Raw genomic sequence first — 9,704 nt, forward strand, 5'->3', positions numbered from 1 at the left:
CCGCACACTGCTTTTGATAGTATCACTGCTCTTTAATCAGCCTTACGTACCGGCCTCAAGGGCTTCCTCGGAGCTTCAGGCCTTGAGGCCGATTCTTACTGTAAAACTGATTAAAGAGCAATGATACTATCAAGAGCAGTGTGCGGGATTCTTATTTTTCGCAACAGCACTCGTGTATAACCGCAAATGGCCAACATGCAGTTGATATGGGTGCACAGTTGATGAAACCACTGCTGCATACTCCGGTTGTAAAACCATCTTTCAAGCGTTCAAAATTGGCTAGGATTATTCTCTATTCAATGCTGGCCATGTAATTCTGACAAAGTAAAAATATATATATATATTGAATAGCCTAATTGACAATGCTGTCAAGATCTCCTCACTAAACATTTTCATTAAAATATATTTTTTAAACAATCTATTTTTTTTAACATACACATACGAACATCAACTTACAGAAGCACACAAACAACGACTCTCATCTTCCCAAACTCACACCCCAATGGCCTCAAACTGCACCATTTTGTTTCTCTCCATCGCCCATGCACTTTCAACATGTAGAAGTTTTAGCAATAAGGCCCGAGGGGGTGTGGGGTATGGCCAATATACCATGGTAATGGGCTGTTCTTATGAACTACGCAACGTGGAGTGCCTGGATACACCCCTTAGCTGTGGTATATTGGCCATATACCACAAACCTCCGAGGTGCCTTATTGCTATTATAAACTGAGTTTTGTCATACCCGTGGTATATGGTCTGGTATACCACAGCAGCCTTTCAATAATGGGGTGGAAGGTAGCCTAGTGGTTAGAGCATTGAACTAATAACCGAAAGGTTGCAAGATGGAATCCCCGAGCTGACAAGGTTCAGATCTGTCATTCTGCCCCTGAACAAGGCAGTTAACCCACTGCTCCTAGGCAGTCATTGAAAATAAGAATTTCTTCTTAACTGACTTGCCTAGTTAAATAAATGTAATAATAATAAAATAAACATTCAGGGCTCGAACCACCCTGTTTATGATAAAGCATTTTACCTTTCGATTGTTGTGTTAATGCTGGAGGATTGGTTGATTTTTACTTTAACTTCTTTGGGGTAGGGGGCAGTATTGGGTAGCTTGGATGAAAAACATGCCCAAATTAAGCTGCCTGCTACTCAGCCGTAAAAACTAGAATATGCATGTAGAAAACACTTGGATAGAAAACACTCGGAAGTTTCTAAAACTGTTTGAATGATGAGTATAACAGAACTCATATGGCAGGCAAAAAACTGAGAAAATATCCAACCAGGAAGCGGGAAATCTGAGGTTTGTAGTTTTTCAACTCAGCCCCCATTGAAGATACAGGGTGATATTAGTTATGTTTCACTTCCCAAGGCTTCCACTAGATGTCAACAGTATTTAGAACCTGTTTTGAGGATTATACTCTAAAGGAGGGGCTCATAAGGGATCTTTGAGTGAGTGGTCTGGCAGAGTGCCACTGCCTCGGTCTGGTGCGCTCACGTGAAATGTTCCACTTCATTTGTACAGACAAAGGAATTGTCCGGTTGGAACATTAATGAAGTTTTATGTTAAAAACTTCCTAAAGATTGATTCCATACTTAGTTTGGTATGTTTCTATGGGCTGTAACAGAACTTTATGAACTTTTCGCCCCAACGTTCTGCGCAACCTGAACGCGCTTTTGGATTTGTTTACCAAACGCCCTAACAAAAGAAGATATTTGAACATAACTGATGGACATCGAACAAATCAAACATTTTTGGTGGAACTGGGATTCCTGGGAGTGCATTCTGATGAAGATCATCAAAGGTAAGTGAATATTTAAAATGCTATTTCTGAGTAATGTTGAGTACCCAATGTGGCGGGTATCTTTTTGGCTGCTTTGTTGTCTAAAGGCTGTACTCAGATTATTGCATGGTTTGCTTTCTCCATAAAGTTTTTTTGAAATCTGACACAGCGGTTGCATTAAGGAGAAGGTTATCTAAAGTTCCATGTATAATAGTCGTATCTTTATCAATGTTTATTATGAGTATTTCTGTAATTTGATGTGGCTCTCTGCACAATCACCTCATGTTTTAGAACTACTGAATGTAACGCGCCAATGTAAATATGATATAAATATGAACTTTATCAAACAAAACATACATGTATTGTGTAACATGAAGTCCTATGAGTGTCATGTGATGAAGATCATCAAAGGTTAGTGATTCATTTTATCTCTATTTCTGCTTTTTGTGACTCCTCTCTTTGGCTGGAAAAGTGGCTATGTTTTCCTGTGGCTTGGTGGTGACCTAACATAATTGTTTGTGGTGCTTTCGCTGTAAATCCTTTTTGAAATCAGACACTGTGGCTGGATTAACGAGAATTTTATCTTTAAAATGGTGTAAAATACTTGTATGCTTTAGGAATTTTAATGATGAGATTTTTGTTATTTTGAATTTGGCGCCCTGCACTTTCACTGGCTGAAACCCCAGTCCTAGACAGGTTAATGTTCTTAGCTTAATCTTTTGAAAATACATCACTTGAATGATATTCTGGGGATGAGCATGCACATCTTCAATACGTACGCTTTGTGCATTTAACCATACACAGTGTACAAAACATTGAGAACACATTCTCTATATTGAGTTGCAAGGCTTAAAAATCCTTCTTTTACCCGTCTCCTCCCCTTCATCTACACTGATTGAAGTGGATTTAACAAGTGACCTCAATAAGGGATCATAGGACTCACCTGGATTCACCTGGTCAGTCTATGTCACGGAATACCCCTCCTTCATCTAATCCACCGTCTCCCCTGTATCAACACATTGCTCTCCTCTTCTCACCAACACATTCCACAGCTATCTGTCTTTCTACAGAGACCCAGTATCTTTCGCTCCTTAATATACTATGTGACTGATATATCATGTCTTTAATATCTCAATGTACAAAATGTTGAATCCAACAGCATGAACAACCCAGCAGTATTGCAGTTCTTGACACACTCAAACCAGAGCTCCTGGCACCTACTACAATACCCTGTCCAAAAGCACATTCAGCCTTTGAATGGCACCCATACACAATCCATGTCTCATTTGTCTCAAGACTTAAAAATCCATGTCTCCTCCCCTTTTTCCTACACTGATTGAAGTCGATTTAACAAGTGACCTCAATAAGGGATCATAGCTTTCACCTGGATTCACCTGGTCAGTCTATGTCATTGAAAGAGCTGGTGTTCCCAATGTTTCGTATACTCAGTGTACATCATATATAATACGTATGTATGTTGCATAACATATACAATGTCTGATATGTCTGATATGTCTGATGTTGTCGTTCGGACTGTGTGTCTCAAGATCTACAGCTGGATGGACGACCTGGTGGCTGCTTACCCTAACCTTGTCACCAAGATACAGATTGGAACTTCCTATGGAACTTCCTATGAGGGCAGGCCCATATATGCGCTCAAGATACAGAAACATTAGACCTATTTACAACAATTGTACCTGTTAGTGTACGTACAGTACATGTGTGTTTTTTGTCAATATATGGGTTTGGTGTCTACGTCCGGATCAGTTTGTGCGCATACGTTTTCTATTTATCAGTTTGTTTCCACCAGTGCTGAACTACAACAAAGAAAAGACAAGTGTTATTATATTATGGGTAGTGTTGGATACATTTGTGATAATAACACTTGTCCTCTCTCTGTTCTCGTTCAGCACTGGTGGACACAAACGTCCCGCCATCTGGGTTGACTCTGGGATCCACTCCAGAGAGTGGGTGTCCCAGGCCACTGGAGTGTGGACAGCCAACAAGGTGAGAGAACACTTCAGACTTCTATTGTATTCTAATTGAAAAAAATAACATTGAACATACTATCTAATACATTCTACAAAAGAAATGTGGCACTGGTGCCTCCCTGACCTCTCTCCTGAACGCCATGGACATCTACCTGCTGATTCGGACCAACCCTGATGGCTACGTCCACTCCCACACCAGTGTAGCTACCCACTATAGTAACTGTGCATTATAACACAGTTACTGTATATTGTGGTGGGAGTTACAGAATTAAGTGTAAAGAGTGACCTTTAATCTGTGTCACCTCAGTGTGTCTCGTTGTAGAGTGATATGAGGACAATCCTGATTGTGCTACCTAGCATACCAGTAAAAGGTTGAGTTTGTCCCTTGTCCCTCATGGTTCACAGGACTGTATGTGACGTAAGACTCAAGCCGGGCTCCATGTGCCGTGGTGTCAACCCAACAGGGACTGGGATGCCAGTTTGGACATTTTGACCACCAATACCTGTAAACCATGTAAGGCTACAGTTCCATACCCGCATTGGTGGTTAACAATGGAATAGATCTATTTCACAGCTCATAGTTTCCTGTCCCAAAGATGACATTAGTCAAGTGCATAGTCTTATGAGACAATGCTTTCTTTCCTAAGCATGACATACCTTGTTGTACACATAATAAATCAAATCACATTTATTCGTCACATACACATGGTTGGCAGATGTTAATGCGAGTGTAGCGAAATGCTTGTGCTTCTAGTTCCGACAATGCAGTAATAACCAACGAGTAATCTAACCTAACAATTCCAAAACTACTACCTTATACACACAAGTGTAAAGGGATAAAGAATATGTACATAAAGATATGTGAATGAGTGATGGTGCAGAACGGCATAGGCAAGATGCAGTAGATTGTATCGAGTACAGTATGTACATATGAGATGAGTAATGTAGGGTATGTAAACAAAGTGGCATAGTTTAAAGTGGCTAGTGATACATGTATGACATAAAGATGCAGTAGATGATAGAGTACAGTATATACATATACATATGAGATTAATAATGTAGGGTATGTAAACATTATATTAAGTAGCATTGTTTAAAGTGACTAGTGATATATTTTACATCAATTTCCATCAATTCCCATTATTAAAGTGGCTGGAGTTGAGTCAGTGTGTTAGCAGCAGCCACTCAATGTTAGTGGTGGCTGTTTAACAGTCTGATGGCCTTGAGATAGAAGCTGTTTTTCAGTCTCTCGGTCCCAGCTTTGATGCACCTGTACTGACCTCGCCTTCTGGATGATAGCGGGATGAACAGGCAGTGGCTCGGGTGGTTGTTGTCCTTGATGATCTTTATGGCCTTCCTGTGACATCGGGTGGTGTAGGTGTCCTGGAGGGCAGGTAGTTTGCCCCCGGTGATGCGTTGTGCAGACCTCACTACCCTCTGCGGTTGTGGGCGCAGTTCTTCACGATGCTGTCTGTGTTTGGGTTTTTGTGACCAATTCAGCCTCCTTTGTGTGTGCTGTCTGTGTGGGTGGACCAATTCAGTTTTATGTGTGATGTGTACACCGAGGAACTTAAAACTTACTACTCTCTCCACTGTCCCATCGATATGGATAGGGGGGTGCTCCCTCTGCTGTTTCCTGAAGTCCACAATCATCTCCTTAGTTTTGTTGACGTTGAGTGTGAGGTTATTTTCCTGACACCACACTCCGAGGGCCCTCACCTCCTCCCTGTAGACCGTCTCGTCGTTGTTGGTAATCAAGCTTACCACTGTAGTTTCGTCCACAAACTTGATGATTGAGTTCGAGGCGTGCGTGGCCACGCAGTCGTGGGTGAACAGGGAGTACAGGAGAGGGCTCAGAACACAACCTTGTGGGGCCCCAGTGTTGAGGATCAGCGGGGTGGAGATGTTGTTACCTACCATTACCACCTGGGGGCGGCCCGTCAGGAAGTCCAGTACCCAGTTGCACAGGGCGGGGTCGAAACCCAGGGTCTCGAGCTTGATGACGAGTTTGGAGGGTACTATGGTGTTAAATGCTGAGCTGTAGTCGATGAACAGCATTCTCACACAGGTATTCCTCTTGTCCAGATGGGTTAGGGCAGTGTGCAGTGTGGTTGAGATTGCATCGTCTGTGGACCTATTTGGGCGGTAAGCAAATTGGAGTGGGTCTAGGGTGTCAGGTAGGGTGGAGGTGATATGGTCCTTGACTAGTCTCTCAAAGCACTTCATGATGACGGAAGTGAGTGCTACGGGGCGGTAGTCGTTTAGCTCAGTTACCTTAGCTTTCTTGGGAACAGGAACAATGGTGGCCCTCTTGAAGCATGTGGGAACAGCAGACTAGGATAAGGATTGATTGAATATGTCCGTAAACACGCCAGCCAGCTGGTCTGCGCATGCTCTGAGGGCGCGGCTGGGGATGCCGTCTGGGCCTGCAGCCTTGCGAGGGTTAACACGTTTAAATGTTTTTCTCACGTCGGCTGCAGTGAAGGAGAGTCGTCACCCCCCCAAATTGTGCAAGCTACTTTTATGTCTGTTATAGATTATGGGGATATTATCTACTCGCATGCTACGGCATCAACACTTAAAAATCGCTGGATGCTACTTGTCATTGCGCACTTAGGTTTATTACAGGTGCTAGCTACAGAACTTACCAGAAACTCAGCTCTCTCCATGGGATCAGATACAAGGTTGGTAGCATCTGCAAAACCATCTGTCAGTATTCAATCATTCAGAATTGTTATACTATATGTGGTATAAGTGTTTCAATTCATTTGCTTTGTCATTAGATGCCACCCACCAGCCAGGACTGGAAAGCAGAGTACTGGAGTTCAATCCAATACTTTCAATTTATACAAACTATTTGTAATAATAATCACTTACTAATATGTGATGTCTCCCTCCACCCAGACCAAGCAAGCAGCGGCATCATTGATTGGTTATACAAGCTGGGCACTAAGTACTCCTTTACCTTTGAGGTGAGGGACATTGGTTGCTGTGGTTTCATCCTGCCAGGCAATCAGATCATCCCTACAGCCTCTGAGACCTGGCTGGGTCTGAAGGACATCATGGTGTACGTCCGTGATCACCCCTATTAAATCCACCCCTCCCACGTACACACTTCATTTCAAGGTCTGAACTCTGTTAAATAAGGAATTCGATGTCTGTAATAATTATTTGTTCATTGACCTTTTATTGTGAATTTCACAAGTGATGAGATTCAAACTCGCAGCCTTTGGATTGCTAAACAATGGTGTTATACGCCCATCCGTCATCTATTTTATGTAACCTTACCAAACGCAACATATAGTTTAAGTAGGAAGTTTACATACACCTTAGCCAAATACATTTAAACTCATCTTTTATTTCTTTCATCACATTCCAGTGGGTCAGAAGTTTACATACACTCAATTAGTATTTGGTAGCATTGTCTTTAAATTGTTTAACTTGGGACAAACATTTTGGGTAGCCTTCCACAAGCTTTCCACAATAAGTTGGGCGAATTTTTGGCTCATTCCTCCTGATAGAGCTGGTGTAACTGAGTCAGGTTTGTAGGCCTCCTTGCTCTCACACACTTTTTCAGTTCTTCCCACAAATGTTCTATGTGATTGAGGTCAGTGCTTTGTTATTGCCACTCCAATACCTTGACTTTGTTGTCCTTAAGCCATTTTGGAGGTATGTCTGGGGTCATTTTCCATTTGGAAGACCCATTTACGACCAAGCTTTAACTTCCTGACTGATGTCTGAGATGTTGCTTCAATATATCCACAATTTTTCCCCTCATGATGCGATCTACTTTGTGAAGTGCACCAGTCCTTCCTGCAGCAAATCACCCCCACAACATGATGCTGCCACCCCAGTGCATCACAGTTGGGATAGTGTTCTTCGGCTTGCAAGCCTCCCCCTTTTTCCTCCAAACATAAAGATGATCATTATGGCCAAACAGTTCTATTTTTGTTTCATCAGATCAGAGGACATTTCTCCAGAAAGTAAGATCGTTGTCCCCATGTGCAGTTGCAAACCACAGTCTGGCTTTTTTTTATGGCGGTTTTGGAGCAGTGGCTTCTTCCTTGCTGAGTGGCCTTTCAGGTTATATCGATATAGGACTCATTTACTGTGGATATAGATACTTTTGTACCTGTTTCCTCCAGCATCTTCACAAGGTCCTTTGCTGTTGTTCTGGGATTGATTTGCACTTTTCGCACCAATGTACGTTCATCTCTAGGAGACAGAATACGTCTCCTTCCTGAGTGGTATGATGGCTGTGTGGTCCCATGGTGTTTATACTTGTGTACTATTGTTTGTACAGATGAACATTGTACCTTCAGGTGTTTGGAAATTGCTCCCCCAGACTTGTGGAGGTCTACAATGTTTTTTCTAAGGTCTTGGCTGATTTCCCCATGATGTCAAGCAAAGAGGCACTGACTTTGAAGGTAGGCATTGAAATACATCCACAGGTACACCTCCAATTGACTCAGATGATGTTAGTCAGCCTATCAGAAGCTTCTAAAGCAATGACATCATTTTCTGGAATTTTCCAAGCTGTTTAAAGGCACACTTAGTGTATGTAAACTTCTGGAATTGTGAAACAGTGAATTATAAATAAAATAGTCTGTCTGTAAACAATTGTTGGAAAAACGACTTGTGTCATGCACAAAGTAGATGTCGAGTCTATGAGACCAGGTTGAATCATTATGAAGGAAAAAAAGCTGCTGTACTGGGTGCTGTCCATGGTGCTGAATATTACATTGGAACTGTAGGTGCTGTTCAAGGCAATGGATCAGTTGGCACACTAGATGGCAGTGCAATATAGGGAAAAAATGATATACTGCATCTTCATTCCCTCCATACTAACAGTTATAGGGGGAATCTAGAAAGTTGATTATAGAGAGGCATAGGTTAATTAAGTTAACTACAATTGCTTCAAAACATTACATTTAGGGGATATGGACAATAGAGTTAAACTATTATACATCACACGACAAAAAGTATGTGAACACCTGCTCGTCGAGTATCTCATTTCATAACCATGGGAATTAATATGGAGTTGATCCCCACTTTGCTCCTATAACAGGATCACCATGTAAGCTCCTTCCCCAGAACAACTGGCAAAAGTTTTCATCAGAGGTACAACTACATTTTGTTAAAGCCCAAAGAAAAGTTATTGAGAAAAGTTAGCTATTTATAATAATACCTGACTGAATTGTAGACCCATAGGAATATATAGCACCAGTCATAACAGTAATGGTGCCGGAGTCATTGAAAGTCATTGAGCTCTTCAGTATAGGTCATTCTACTGCCAATGTTTTATCTATGGAGATTCTGAGTTAGTGGTGTGCTCGATTTTATACACCTGTCAGCGACGGGTGTGGCTGAAATAGCCGAATCCACTCATTTGAATGGGTGTGCCCATACTTTGATATATATATATATATATATATATATATATATATATATATATATATTGTGTCATTGAAGGATCGCCATGTATTTTACCCGGTGAACGGGAGAGTTTGGCACTCACAGCTGCAGATATGGGATCTGCGGGTTTGGCCCCTGAAAAGTTGAATTTGATGGCTAAGAGTTTACCCTAGAATGAGATTATACAGTTGTGCCCTCTACGAGAGTGTTGTATACATATATGTGGCACTTGTTTGAGGGTTGGTGTCAGGTTAAAAGGGATTGGCCTCCCTCCAGTCCCTCGACTTCTTGGCACTGACAGAAACATGGATCACCACAGATAACACTGCTACTCCTACTGCTCTCTCTTCGTCCGCCCACGTGTTCTCGCACACCCCGAGAGCTTCTGGTCAGCGGGGTGGTGGCATAGGGATCCTTATCTCTCCCATGTGGTCATTCTCTCTTTCTCCCCTTACCCATCTGTCTATCGCCTCCTTTGAATTTCATGCTGTCACAGTTACCAGCCCTTTCAAGC

This window comes from Oncorhynchus gorbuscha, unplaced genomic scaffold, assembly GCF_021184085.1.
Source record: "Oncorhynchus gorbuscha isolate QuinsamMale2020 ecotype Even-year unplaced genomic scaffold, OgorEven_v1.0 Un_scaffold_556, whole genome shotgun sequence".
NCBI lineage: Eukaryota > Metazoa > Chordata > Actinopteri > Salmoniformes > Salmonidae > Oncorhynchus > Oncorhynchus gorbuscha.